This window comes from Biomphalaria glabrata, chromosome 15 (assembly GCF_947242115.1).
Source record: "Biomphalaria glabrata chromosome 15, xgBioGlab47.1, whole genome shotgun sequence".
Taxonomy (NCBI): domain Eukaryota; kingdom Metazoa; phylum Mollusca; class Gastropoda; family Planorbidae; genus Biomphalaria; species Biomphalaria glabrata.
In genome coordinates this window covers 30,814,798-30,830,237 of record NC_074725.1, presented here as the reverse complement: position 1 = coordinate 30,830,237, position 15,440 = coordinate 30,814,798, and the positions used below count along the sequence as shown (strand labels likewise).

General features: G+C 39.4%; 1 protein-coding gene across 1 annotated transcript in view; it reads right to left on the bottom strand.

Annotated features, from left to right (window-relative positions):
* LOC106074109 (uncharacterized) overlaps positions 1 to 14,614 on the bottom strand; it is a 175,851-nt gene extending 161,237 nt beyond the window's left edge. The window contains exon 1 of the mRNA XM_056012871.1: positions 14,278 to 14,614. The gene's annotated coding sequence lies outside the window, so the exon portion shown is untranslated. The remainder of the gene's footprint in view (positions 1 to 14,277) is intronic.
* Between the last annotated feature and the right edge of the window lie 826 nt (positions 14,615 to 15,440).

Genomic DNA, 15,440 nt, shown 5'->3' with positions numbered 1-15,440 from the left:
TATCGCTGTATGGTATCACTCTTCAGCAAGTAAAACCTAAAGAGTCCCAGTAGCTACAACTCCTCGCGAAAGCTTCCGGGTAGAAGGGAAAAACTCTCTGGCACAAAAGGATCACGGGAAGTGGGTTATCAGCAGACGCAAATTTGGTAGGACAACAGGTAGGAATTGACTGCCCTGTGTATATTAGCCCCTCGTTAGTCAGTTTTGACTGAGAAAATTGGAAAGAAGTCATTTGCATATCGTCACAGAGTCTTATAAATTGGATTAAAAGGTCACGTGACAGTAACCAATCCAGGTTATACTCGCGAGATAGTTTTAAAAAAAAAAACGTAAAGTTTACCTTTCAGACCTTGCAATCTATAAGGCAGATGATGTAAAGGTCATCTGTTTCTGTAGCCCACGGTTAACGAGGATGTCATGTGTCCAGAACAATGACCAACCACCTTTACGTTTTCCTAAACTGACCTAAACTAATGTCAGATATCCATTAGCGTTGGGCGCCTTAAAAAATCTCGAGAGTCAAATCGTTGTCTTCATCGGGACTCAAACCCGATATCTCTCAGTTCGGGAGACAAGCGCTTTACCACTCGGCCACCCCCCCCCCTCCCCATAAGCATGAGATAGGACAGGTATATTTGTGTTTCTACCCATTAGTTCCTTAACTCTTTCTCTCCTAATCGACGATGTCATCGTTGATTTGATCCCGTTAAACTAAATTGATTTTTTAATTTATAAACTTTAATTTGTGTTGTGTAAAAAAAGAGCATGCCATTTTCCTATAATTTGATACCAAATATAAACATTTTCTAATAACAAACTAAAAAGTTTTTTAAAGTTTAATCAGAACAAGATAGTGAAATGCAAATGAGCAAAATGAATATTACTGTCGGAATGAGGAAAATAATTACGGAGAGAAAGAGTTAAGACAGTGTTAGAGCCCAAGGAACACACACACACACATACATGAAGAGTGAAAGACATATAAAGGCATAAATTATTAATAAAGTATAAAAGCACACGCATGTAAATGTCGACCCCTACAGCTCATTCCCTACACGCCCCCTCCCCCTTTTCACCATTCACTTATAAAGCATTTAACAGCTGAGAGCGACAGCAATAACCTTGGGGGGGGGGGGGGGAGTCATCCGTGACACAGATTTAGATAAACATTTCAATGTTATTTTTACCGACTAATCTATCTCTATCCTTTTTTTTTTTTTTTTAAAAAAAAAGAGGGGGTTCTAGACTTGGTATAAACTGGCCTGTCATGAAATCGAGTTTAATGCAGTCGTTAGAATATTTAAAGAGTAAAACAGGGCCGGCCTTAGGTAGCTGGAGGCCCAAGGCGAAGTGAATTTGGTGGCCCTCAAATGAAACAAAAAAAAAATAACAAGAACCGAAATAATAAAATTATGCAATTTATTCAAAGCCGATCTGTATCTAAATCTATGCCAATAATTAACTGAAATAAATATGGAGCAAGTCACCATAGCTGAAGGAAAGGTTCCATCTGCTGCTTAAACATATTCATGCAGATATCATTAGCCTTCAACAAGCCCAGACTCGAAATAAAGTGTCGACAATGTCAGCAAGAGGAAGTGACAAGCATATGTGGTCTAACAAGTGTATAAATAGTTCATAAATCGGTTAATTTTTTTGATTGATTCAGAGGCGTAGCTGGGGTGGGGGATGGTAGGAGTAGAAATGGAAAATCTCCCCGGGCCCCCACTTAAAAGGGGGACCCAAAATGAGTGTTGTTGTTTTTTTTTTAAATATTAAATATTACGCAAAAATGCACCCCCCCCCCAAGAGGTCAATACCCCCCCCCCCGGGCGAATTCCTAGCTACGCCATTGGATTGATTCGTGAATTGTCTTCGACACTGAATAATTGTGCAGAATTTCAACTTGGTCCGAGAATGTGAAGTGGAAGAAATAACGTGTATGAGATTTGTACCAAACAGACAGACAGACAGAGTGGATATAAGCTTCGAAAGAATGTTCGATGGTGGAGTGCGAGTAAGAGACTACTGATTTTAGTTTTGAATTTAGTCGAAGACTACGTTAACGCGATCAAACTTTTTGTGTTTTGAAATTCATGCATCCATCAATGTTTCCCATCGTTACTATAGCCCATGTTACTATAGCCCATGGAGGGCTGATTCAACACATCTCTTTCCATTCAAATCTATGCAGTACTTTTCATCCCCATGCCCAAACACTTCTCGATACCTTAGGTCAGCGGTTCTCAACATTTTTATGCTCGGCGACCCCTTTTTACAATCCGTCTATCTGCCGCGACCCCCCCCCCTCACACACACACACATACGGCAGTAGAAGAATAGACAATAATAATCTATATTTTCGATGGTCTAAGGCGACCCCTGGCAAATCGTCAATCGACCCCCAAGGGGGTCGCGACCCACAGGTTGAGAACCCCCTGCCTTAGGTTAATGACGGTCATTGAATGACTTAACTCTTCCCTAATGCGTGGATGTGTAGTCCAGAGGCTAAGTACGCCTGAACTTGGCTTGGCTACCTATGAAGGGGGCTCAAGGTTCGACACCCGACTCGAGCAGAGTTGTATTTACTGTCTAAAAGCAGAACGGGAAATTCTTCTCCCAGAAACCCCTTCCCTCCCATTGTTCCAGAAATGACCCCCCTCCTTCCTACTGGTCCACAAATGACCTCCTCCCTCCCACTGGTCCACAAATGAGATTTGACCATAGCGCTCTGAGCATGATATGAGCATGAACGTAGGGCTATATAAAAGCTATATATATATAATTTATTATTTAATTGGCGATACCATCGTTTATTGGACCTCATTAAATTAACTCTTTCTCTCCGAACTGACGATACCAGCGTTGATTCCACCAGAATGTGGTAAATAATTACGGAGAGAAAGAGTTAAGATATTTTTTTTTAAAAACGTTATTGTAAATTATATAAAAAGAGCATGCGTTCCTTTTTAATTCTATACCAAAATAAAACATTTTCTGATAACAAACGTTTTGAAGCCTCATCATAACAGGGTAAATAAATACTAGTGAGTGAAATGAAGAATTCCGTCGGAACATGGAAAATGATTACGGAGAGAAAGAGTTAATTTGGCCACCATTTCAGCGTTCCAAAAAAAAAAAAAAAAGATTATATTTTGCCTAAAACAATCTGGACATAAATTCATATCACGATTTCTTCCAATAACGAGGTCTGATAAATTAAAAAAAGCAAAAGAAAAATCCAATTTTAGATAACTAAAAAAAAAAAAAATTAATCGCAGTCACTCACAAAGTCTGACCTAATTTTGTTATCTCTGAGCGTTTCCGGCAAAACCCGATGTGTCAATACCCACATCCCACGCTGAGACTGGGTAGTATCGATTTAAAAAAAAAAACAAAAAAAAAAAAAAAAACACAGAAGCACGCGAACTGTATTTTGATGAGGCGATAAAACTATTTTGATATAAAATTATGGAATCGACTATTTCGATCGAGATGTAGCCATTAAAGTAATCGAACTTTTCCGCTTCGTTTTGATAAAACTCATTTTACAAATTCAGCATTTTGGGGGAAAGGGGGGGGGGGGGGGTCGGGAGTCGGAATCGATGCTATAATAAAATCGTGTTCATTATTTATTTTTTTCAGTCTGCATGTTGTTATTGCAATATCGATTCTTTTATCTGCTTTTATGTAATTTTAATATCTGTTTTTTTTTTTTACAAGGCTAATGTCAACTCACTCTGTCTGGTACACATTTTGTACACGTTATTTTTTCGACAGCCATTCTCGGATCAAGCTCAAACTTTGAACAATTAGTTATTGTACCTAACGAAAATACGAATCGATAAAAAAAAAAAAACAATTAGTCAATTAAATACTGGTAATTATTTTTTATGCCAACAAGGGAAATTAATCCTTCCGTATTAAGCTATATGGCTAAATATGTAGGGTTTTGTCCCCAAAGATAATTTACATCATCTGCTCAATAGATCGCAAGGTCTGAAAGGGAAACTCTACTTTAAAAAAATATCTTGCAAGAATCTCCTAGATGGATTTGTAACGAACACTCGAGAGAAGGCTCACAATGTTTGATGAAAAGCGAAACAATCGCCAAAGTTTACGTGACACTGCTTACTCGTGCTTGGGTTTACAGCCTTTACTTTCATCTATTCCTTAGTCGATTGGATCGTAAGGCAGGGGTTCTCAACCTGTGGGTCGCGACCCCTTGAGGGGTCTATTGACGATTTGTCAGGGGTCGCCTAAGACCATCGAAAATATGGATTGTATTTAGTGTATTCTTCTATTGCTGTGTATGTTATGGGGGGGGGTCGCGGCAGAGTGGGAGATAGTAAAAAGGGGGTCGCCGAGCTTGAAAGGTTGAGAACCGCTGTGACGTAAGGGAACATGATCTGGCATCCGCCTCTCCCCGTTCCTTTCTGTCTTTCGTCAGGATTAGAGTCTCTTCTATAGACAGGCTAGTCCACTCCTTTGCCCGCCTCTCCTTCTTTACCCGATACTATTGCCTTAGCTTGGGCAACACAACATATATAAAACGATTGCCCAACTTTAAACATCTTGGGTTGCAACAGAACGCGGCAAACATGTCATCGATCCTTTACGTAAAACACATAAATTAATCACCAACAGGGTGGCCGCCTGGTCGTGCGGTTTGCGCGCTGGACTGTCGTTCAGATTCATCGATGGTCCCTGGTTCAAACCCTGCAGCTCCCATCCCACGTCGTCCTGCGGGAGGTTTGGACTTGGAAGTAAATTTTCTTCAACTCTGAAGGCACATCCGAAACATGTAAAACATTTAACAATTAACTAATTGGTTAATTTATCGATTGATCCATGTCTTGTCAGGTTAGAAGAAACTAATAGTGAACAGATAAAATGAGAAATCGAGAGCTGCCTGATTAGGAAACCACTGAGCAGTTTATCTCATATAGTGGTCTAGTCATCTGAACACTGCAACATAATAATGAGAACGAGGAAAAAGAAGAACAAGGTTATTTTTTTGATTGAATCATGTCTTGTCAGGTTTAATGAATAATTGTGAAAAGTTTTAACTTGATCCGAGAATGGGAAATGGGAGAAAAAAAAAAACATGTTCAAACTTTTTACCAGACAGACAGACAGACTGAGTTGATATAAGCTTTGTAAAAAATACACGTCTTTTCTGTTTCACGTCTCTAGCTTGTTCTTCCCTCTCTTCAAGTTTCACACCAGTTTTTAACTTGAACTACGAAGGACCCCTCCGAGATTTCATCAGAATCTTTTCAGCCTACACAACCAAACCATCCGCTCACCTTTTCTCATAGCTTCGCGATAAATGATGTAATTATGCAATGGGTTGCTTATCTCCTGCCAGAGAAAAACTTGAGAATCCTTGGTTCGTGACCCAGGAGGTAATTATGCAATGTGTGTCTCTTGTCTCGGGAGCTGTATCATTTACATACGCGTTCTTGTCCGGAAATGAGTTATCTTCCTTCCTCTGTTCGGTTAGTTCCCTTGTATGTATCCCCTCTGCTATTAACAGGAGACATATTTATTTTTAAAGGGAGTCAATTTGAAGGAAAAAATGGGGTGGGGGGGGGGTAGGAGATTAGACTACAGTTGTTTTGTTTAATATAATGGTATCAAAAACGTCTAAATGTTCTTTAAATTACATCTTCTGCCTAATTACATATTTTTAAAACAATACAGATAGAATAATTAAGGAAAATTAAAAGTCCTTTATTAAAACGAGGAGGAAATAGCTGTGTTTAATTAATCATAACAAGCCTCTAAGCCAGGGGTTCTCAGCCTGTGGATCGCGACCCCTTTGGGGGTCGATTGACGATTTGCCAGGGGTCGCCTAAGACCATCGAAAAAATGAATTGTTTTTGTCCATTCTTCTATTGCTGTGCGTGTATGCGGGGGGGGGGGGGTCGCGGCAGAGTGGGGGGTTGTAAAAAGGGGTCACCAAGCCTAAAAGGTTGAGAACCGCTGCAGGCTCTAAGCTAAGGGATTTTTAACATTAAAAATTTCATCGCAGTTATCTGCTCTTCATTTCCACTTGTTTTTATTTTTAGATCCCATTTAAGCAATTAAATACAGCAAGAAAGAGAGAGAGAGAGAGAAAAGCGATATGTAGATATGAGGAGGCGCTATAATGTAACATAAGTAAAAGAACGAAGAGGAAGATCGAGATGGACCATACAAATGACTAATCACAATGTCAAGGAAGCCATATTAAAAGATCATTGTTGCCAAATAAATATTGAAAATTACTTTGTGGTATGTTGCGCCCCTTTCAATGGAATTGAGATGCTACAGAAGGATCCTAGGTATCACATTTAAAGACCGCATCACAAAACCAAGTGATTAGAAACAGGATTACCGCAGCGATAGGACCCCATGAGGACCTGCAAACTATCGTAAAAAAAAAAAAAACGCAAGCTAAAAACCTATGGCCATATTACAAGGTCTTCGGGGCTCGCAAAAGACCTTTCTTCAGGGAAAAGTACCAGGAAAAGGAAGAAGAGGCAGACAAAGTGATGGGAATGCAACTTAAAAGAATGGACGGGCCTGCCATTGAAAGATTATATATCCAAGACAAAAGACAGAGGAATGAAGAAAGACGGTCGACAACTCCCAAACGGTTGAAAAGACTAAGAGATGGAAAGAAAGAGGTTCTAACTAAGAAAAAAATGGAGAAAGACGGTCGACAAATCTTGCATGGTGCCCCAACGGTCCGACAGACTAAGGGATAGGTAAAGGTAAGTGTTTGTGGCACAAGCGAACTATCTTAGAAATATGATTCTGCAGTGCTGAAAACGGCATGCCAATTATTACATGTTATACACAAAACTTGGAGGCGCGGTGAATCTTGGTGAAGACTGGGATTTTTAAATTTCGGGATCGCTCTGAGTCCCCCCTCCTCCCCCCAAAGCTCTAATAGGTACCTGACATTAGTTGGGGAAAAGTAAAGGCGGTTGGTCGTTGTGCTGGCCACATGACACCCTCGTTTACTGTGGACCATAAAAACAGAGGACCTTTACATCATCTGCCCTATAAAACGCAAGGTCTGAAAGGGGGACTTTACTTACATTACTTTTATATACAAAACTTTATCAGTATGTTCGTACTCCGTACTCCTGATATACCAAATACAATTCCTCTTCCCCTGGAGGAAAGCAGCGTCTTATTGACCGCCTTCCTCAGCCTGTACATGAGCAAGAAGATGCAACTCTTAAAGCCACTTAATCAAAGCACCTGAAGCTTAAAGAGGAAAATGGGAGGGGAGGAGGCGGGGGGGGGGGAGGACAGAAATGGCTGGTAGAACTTTAACACAAATTAGATTAAAATGACATTTTCCTGTAGTGCAAAACATTAGGGAGGCATCCCGTGGACACGTCCCAGCGTATTCAAACAGGACATGCATGACTTTGCCAGCGTAATTAACTCTAACAAGTAAGAAATGGTTCAACACAAAGGTGGGGGGGGGGGCGGGGCGTTGCATTTTTTAAGGGGGATGAAGGGTGAAGAATAAGTGAGAAATGCATTTAACTTGAACGGGGGCGTTGCAAGTAAAGGGGGGGGGGGGAGTGATGGTGATTTGAGGTCCAGGGGAAAAATATGTGAGAAATGGATTTAACGTGGTCGATGGGGGGGGGGCGTTGCTAATCGAGGGTGGATGGGTGAGTGGAGGTCCACCCGAGAACAAGTGAGAAATGCATTCAGGGGGGGGGCGTTGCAAGTTGTGGGGGTGGAGGGTGTGAGGAGGTCCAGGGAAAAAACAAGTGAGAAATGCATTCAACTTGGAGGGGGGGCGTTGCAAGTTTGGTGGGGGGCGTTAAGTAGTGAGTGGAGGTCCCGGGAAGAACGAATGTTTTACTAATGTGATTTAAGTAGAAACATGGAGCACGTCTAGGCAGATGTGAACGAAAGCAGGTGGTGCATTTGTTATTGAGAGAAAAAGCGCCGTTTTCAAGTGGAAGTCTAGAGAGATTTAATTTTTAAAAAAGCAAAATATCCGCCATGATGACCGCCCGGAAACGCTTAATCCATCTTGCAGTGATAACGAAAGCCTTTTTATGGCTGATAGAGAGGAATATGGAAGAGTTTCCTAGGTATGCTCGGTCTTCGGCCTTGACTCTAACCCAAACACACACGTCTTGGGATACGAGTAATAGGGATGTTACAAATTACAGCTGCTCGGATCCCTTCCAGAAAGAACGATACTTCAGACAGGCCAATGAGGGGGGGAGGCTTCTATAGGCTTGAGAGTTCCAAGGAGTCTTCAACTCTTAGGACCATTAAATAGCAGAAGTAGAATGATATCCAGGTTGGTCACGTGATCACGTATGTCTAGAGTTTGTGTAGGCAAGTGGGCTTACGTTAAGAATGTGAAGAAGCGGTTTGAGAGAGGGAGAGAGAGATGGGGGAGAGGGAGAGAGAGATGGACTTAATAAAGGAGAGGGGAGAGAAAGATAGATCGAGTGAGAGAGAGAGAGAGATGGACTTAATAAAGGAGAGGGGAGAGAAAGATAGATCGAGTGAGAGAGAGAGAGAGATGGACTTAATAAAGGAGAGGGGAGAGAAAGATAGATCGAGTGAGAGAGAGAGAGAGATGGACTTAATAAAGGAGAGGGGAGAGAAAGATAGATCGAGTGAGAGAGATGGACTTAATAAAGGAGAGGGGAGAGAAAGATAGATAGATAGAGAGACTTAGTGAAGGAGAGGGGAGAGAAAGAGAGAGAGATGGACTTAGGGAGTGGAGAGGGTGGAGAAAGAGAGAGGGAGAGAGGGAGGTAAGGGAGAAAGAGACTCATCCTTCACCTTCATATGCAGACAACGGAGAATGGAAAGATCGACTCAGAACCAGAAGTGTGACAACAGGGGCAGATCACCTTCCATTTATAGCCACTTAAGTAAAAAACTTCAAATTTATTTGCGATGGTTATTATCGTCAGCATATATATGAACGGGGAGGGGGGGATCTTCTCTCTTCCTTGACATTGCCTCCCCCCCCCCCCACCTCGATTCACCCCCCCCCCCAACACACACACACAGAACTACTCGTCAACGCAGCCACAGAATAAAAAGGTTGCGATGACATTGTGAGCGACAGCAGACGATTTCATAACAATTCCACCCGTTATAGATCCAGCCCCCCCCCACACACACACTTACGATCTTAACTGTATCGACCACGTGCAAACCAAGCAGCGTCTCCCCGGGTAGGACACACACAAATAACCACACACAAAACGATGACGCAATGCAGGTAAAGAGGGGGGATGACATTTAAGCCAAGCAGCAATTACTTTCTGAAATAGCTCATGACAATTAGGGCATGAGAATCAAGCGCTGACGACATAGATTCTAGAACAAATACACAGGAAATATTGCAGTGAATTTCTCTCGCCCTCTCCTATTGACAAAGCTTATATCAACTCTGTCTGTCTGGTAAAAAGTTTGTACACGTTATTTCTCAAACACCCATTCTCGGATCATATTGAAATTTTGCCCAATCATTTCTTGGCGTAGACAAAGATATGAATCAATGAAAACAATTAACCAATTAGTCAATTAATTACTGGTAACAAAGGAATTAATCCTTCAGCATCCACATACGTAGCTAAATATGTAGGGTTTTATCGCCTTATTTTTTCCGAATCCCATTCCCGGATCAGGTTGAAACTTAAATATATATATATATATATATATATATATATATATATATATATATATATATATATATATATATATATACTATCAAAACAAGTATCAATTCGAAAAAAATTAAGCAATTAGTCAATTTAATTATTGGTAATTAATTAATCTTTGATATCAAAAAAAGGGAAACAGCTTCTACATTATTAGAGGTATAGTTGTAAGTGCATAGCTCTTCCCTTCGATAAACTTTGTAAAAGGATTTTTTTTAACACAGCTTATATCAACTCTGTCACTGTCTGGTAAAAAGTTTGTACACGTTATTTCTCCCACACCCAATCTTGGATAAAGCTGAGATTTTGCACAATTATTTCTTTTATCTGACAACACAAGAATCAATTAAAAAAACAACAATTAGTTAATTAACTATTGGTAATTAATTACTTTGCTTGGTATCTCAAACAAGGGAAAGAATTTGTACTTGACTGAATCGGTGGTATAAGCTGAATTAGTCCCCCTTTATAGGTCGTCGTCTGAGTCTTAGTGAAGACAACAAGAACAAGCAAAATATTTTTTAAAATCATTTAAAAAAAAAAAAAAGAAAGTTTGTCAATGGGAAAGAACACATTGGATTCAGCTTCGAAGATTTAGGATGAGTGTACTATTTCATGTGATAACCCCAGACCCTGCTGAGACCTGCATATTTTGCTGCATCTGATGCAGACAAAGCTGTTTACCTAAAAACTAACAAAGAGTCAAACAAGCAAGTGATCACGTCGAGTTTCTCCTTACACTTCTCGTGGTACGCGCTTAACTCCCTCGTCTCAAAGGTTTCAGGTTTGAACCTAGCCTGACGTTATCGCAAGCCATCTAGCAAGGGGTTGGATAAATCAGAGGTTCTCAAACTTTTTTTGACTTGGGACCCCTTACATAGTTAATACTTGCCCACGAACCCATAAGCTAACAAAAAGCTACCTAAATGTATAGTATATAAATTAGTTCGTCAAAGAATAGTACTGTAATAACTCGAGTGAGACAACTCAACGAGGCACATCGATGTTTATTTACAGGACATCACAAATACTTGTAGAACAACATTTATTGATCACAACATCTTTATCTAGGCTCTCAACTTGGGCGGAAATAGTTTTTTCTCCTAATGTCAACATCCTTTTCTAGAAGTGCTCACTGGATGGCGGTGCGCATGGCAGAATCTTAACAGTACGTTATAAACTTACAAAAAACAGTCAGGGGGAGATTTGATTATTTTTAAAATTATCTGTTTCTGAGGACCCCTTACGGTTGTCTCACGGACCCAAAAGGCGGGAGGGTGTCCGCGGACCACAGTTTGAAAAACACTGGGATAAATGATGTAATAATAAATAACGTAAACAAATTATTATTTTTTTTTATTTTTTATTATTATTATTTTTTTATTATTTTTTTTTATTTTTTTTTTTTTATTATTATTTTTTTATTATTATTTTATTATTATTATTTTTTTGCATAATTTCTTTTTTTTTATGAAATTGATAACGTTTTTGTAAGAGCGATCACTTTGCTGTTAGCAACTAATGAATGGCAGACCGCCAAATGCTTCTGAACGTCTTTTTTTTTTGGTTAACTTTTTTTTTAAGCAGTGCTTCTCAAACTTTTTCCTCAACGGAACACTTCACACTTTTTTGAGTACTTAGCGGAACACTGCAAATTTTTTCTGAGAGATTATATTTTTATTTTTTTCAGAGTAGTCCTGGCTTCCTAGTTAATTATTCCAGTAGTTCGTGGAACACCAATTCAAGCCTCGCAGAACACAAGGGTTCCGCGGAACACAGTTTGGGAAGCATTGCTTTTAAAGAATACACACGGGAATACCCGCTGACGTACGTGTGTTCAAATTTAGAATGTCTAGACTTCCAGACCAAATTAAATTTCAAAGATAATTATATTTGGAAATAGCATCATAACGTTCAAACCAGAGTTTTCCCAGCGTGGCCAATAGGCTAGTCATTCTTTTCCCAAAGATAAACATAAGCTCCGAAAATGTGAAATTTCTAAGAAAATATTTAGAGCCGTTTTCGAGAACGTTCTATACTCAGGTTCCAGTTGTTGTTTTTATACCCGATGAAGAAATTTGCAAGCTGATAAGAGGAATTGTAAAAAATCTTCATTTCTGCAGTGACGTCAGAAACTGATTAAACATAACTCAAAGACCAAAACACGCCACAGGCTTTACAAAACAAAGCTGGTCCAAAATTCTCTTCCCCACTCCACACACCCCATCAGCGATAAAAATATTAAAAAGAAAACGCAATTTGCAAAAGAAAGAGGAATGGAGAAAGGCGGTGAACAGATCCCGTGTGGCGCCCCAGTAGTCCAACAGACTAAGGGATAGGTGAAGGTGAACTGCGACACTTCCGGCAGACGAATGAATGCGTGCAGAGATCAAATTCGGAACCATCGGGATGTCTATATGAAGAGCACACCACACGGCCAGCCATCGCATGTTTATTTTGTTTTATCAAGGCAAATCTCCATTTTGCCATGTTTTATTACAAGCAAGGGGACCCCACTCTTCGCCCGCGAAATGAACCAGACAAAGACGAATTCAACAGTGTGGGTCCTGGGACTTCCACCCAGCAATAATCTCTACGCTACAGCTTCTCAAAACAATAAACACCACCAAAAAACAATGACGTCATTTGCTTAGTTTCGTGTCACAATACACAAGACATTGGGAAATCCCAAGCCAGTCAGTGAATCATCCTGTCTCTCGATATATATATATATATAACGTTTTATATCTTATAAAAGAAATGAGTTTACAATTAAACCATAATTACTCTGTAGGAAAGGGGAGATAAAAATTCACTATTTCTATTCAATTAATCATTTTTACAAAGCTTATATCAACTCTGTCTATCTCTCTGTCCGTCTGGCCAAAAGTTTGTAAATGTTATTTCTCCGACACCCAATCTCGGATCAAGCTGAAATTTTGCATACTTATTTATTGTACCTGACAACACAAGAATCAATTTTTAAAATTAACCAATTAGTTAATTAACTAACTATTGGTAATGAACAGGGGCGGACTGGATGTCAAAATCGGCCCAGGCATTTCTATACAGTACAACCCATAAATGTATATCATATGATGATTCTATTATAGGCCTATCTGTTCTCAAAATCACTATGTAATTTTTAAAATTATGTATCGATAACTGTATGCTTGCTCTATATCTTTATAAGAAATATAGGCCTTATGTTGCTATTTATTCGCTATGTTTGTAGGCCCTAAAATAATGAAGCCTACTATTAGCACTGTCTACGGATGTAGGCGATTACATTATTTTTGAAACTGTGTTAGATTCAATTAGTATTACACTGTAGTCTGTAAAAGATGCTATTAGCATAACGCTCAAATAGCCCCTTATATATGAGAATAGTATTAAACCTTTAACAATTTAATGCGTGCCATAGTGGCATTCATGAGGCGCTTTAGGCCCATTTGAGTACCGGCCCACTGGGCATTTGCCCAAATGCCCATATAGCCAGTCCGCCCCTGGTAATGAATTATTGTTTGGTTTCTCGAACAAGGGAAAGAAATTGTAATTGACTGGTGGTGATATAAGCTGAATTAGTCCCCTTTATAGATTGTCGTCTGAGGCTTAGTGAACACAAACATGAAATAGAAACAATAGATAACTTTACAATCTTTCATGATCATAGACTTTGCTAGTAGAGTGGTTACCATAATGGCCTGAGAAGGCTCTAGCCCACAAGTTCGAATTTAGGTCGTTCCCTTTTTTTTAAATACATTTAAAAAGCGATCACCCAGATACCCCGTTCTTTCTCCCCCTACCCCTTTCCAACTGGTCCAGACAAGTGATAGGATTATAGCGTAATTGGGAAAGCTAAAAGCATGAAATTGCGCTAAACAAAAGAATTAGTAAAAAAAAAAATTCTAATCACACAGATTTATCTTTGTTAGTCTAGATTATTACAAATTTAATTACAAGACTGATTCAAATTAATTGATACACTTAATACGAATTTTGTTTTTTTTTTTAATGTAGGCCTATTTTTTAAAAATATTTTGCTCGTTTTAAATTTGAAATTTAACGAAACTCAAATAATATTTCTAGCAATATGAAAAATAGTTTCGCATTTTTAAATTCCTAATAATTAAATCTATCATGTTTTTTTTCTCTTAATTTTATTTTGTTATATTCGGGTTATTAATGGTTATTTAAGCTTTGGTTCAAACTTTACATAATCTAGACTAAAACATACAATACAGTGGGATAAACCTTATGCCTAAACCACATAATGATTACTGAGGACATGAGAAGTTAGCGTCTATTTCTGACCCGTTTTGAAACATTATGACAATATAGACTCTAGATGTAAATGCATTTTTTTCATTGTCAGGCGTTCGATACTATGGAATATGCTATCGTTAGGTAGTCATCCTAGTTTATGAGAATATTCTGGGGTCGAATTGTGACCGGCTTGCCACAAAGCGATTACGACCACCCACTAACTCGCTCACGTACTGACTAAATCATAAACAAACACACACACATACTTGTCAACATCTACACATTTGTTAAAACTTACACGTTTGGAGAGCTCGATTAGATTCAATCCAAAACCAAGATGACCTAGATCTAGAATAGGCTAGATCGAATCACATTGTACGAGACTCAAACTGTACTATCCAAGAATTCACGCTTAGATCTAGTCCTGGCAGTATATAATATCCTGATATACTGATGAGAAATCACATGATACACACAAACAGCATAATTTATGGCCAAGAAAATGAAACTTTACGTAAAATAATGATGATTTTGACATGTGCTGAGAATAACAAAAAAAAATATATAAGGAAATGACACAATAACACTGGGGTTGGAGAGTAGACCGGCTAGCTCACCAACGGTCTTCTGTCTCCCTCTCTCCCGCTTTGGCTTTGAGAGTTTCTTTCGTCTCAACCAAATCTCGTCTGCCAGTTAGGCCTATCGTGGAACTATTCCCCTTCCCCCCCCCCCCCCCCACCTTTTTTTTTCCGCCTTCCACTTCCATCACCCCTCTCGCATTAAAAAAATAAGCTCTCGTCTTCTCTTATCACATCTCTCTCTGTCTCTCTCTCTCTGTCTGTCTATCTCTCTCTCTCTCTCATCAGTTCGTTTGGATTTTTTTTAAACTCTTTAGAGATGACCCCAAGGGAAGATTACAGATGCTGCGAAAAGCGGGTGTGTTGGGAGGTAGCTGCTGATGGAGAGGGGAGAGATTTATATCTTGAGATGGGGGGGGGTGAGGTTGAAATAATGAAATCTGGGAGTGAGCTTAGAGGAATGGATGACAGGAGAGGAAGAGGCAGGAGAAAAAAAAATAACTAAGGATTGGGCTACTAAGTCGTGGAGACCCCCATGGTTTTCGAACGAACTCAAAATGAGAGAAAGGGAGGTAGAGAGGAAAAGAGAGAAGGATGGAGGGAGAGAGATAAACAGAGAGGGAGAGAGAAGAATGGACAGAAAGAAAGAGGGAGGGAGAGAGATATAAACAGGGAGGGGGAGAGAAAGAAAGAACTTCATAGAATCAGAGAGAAACAGGGCGAGATTTTAAAGACTTACCCTTGACCTTCATGATCCCTATGACCTAAGAGTTCCTTACGTAAGTTTCGACTCAACAAATATTGTTACCTTGACCTTGATCCGATCGTTCACCAGACTATTTCCTGTTCAAGAAGGTCTGCAAGAAAAGAAAAAAGATTTCTA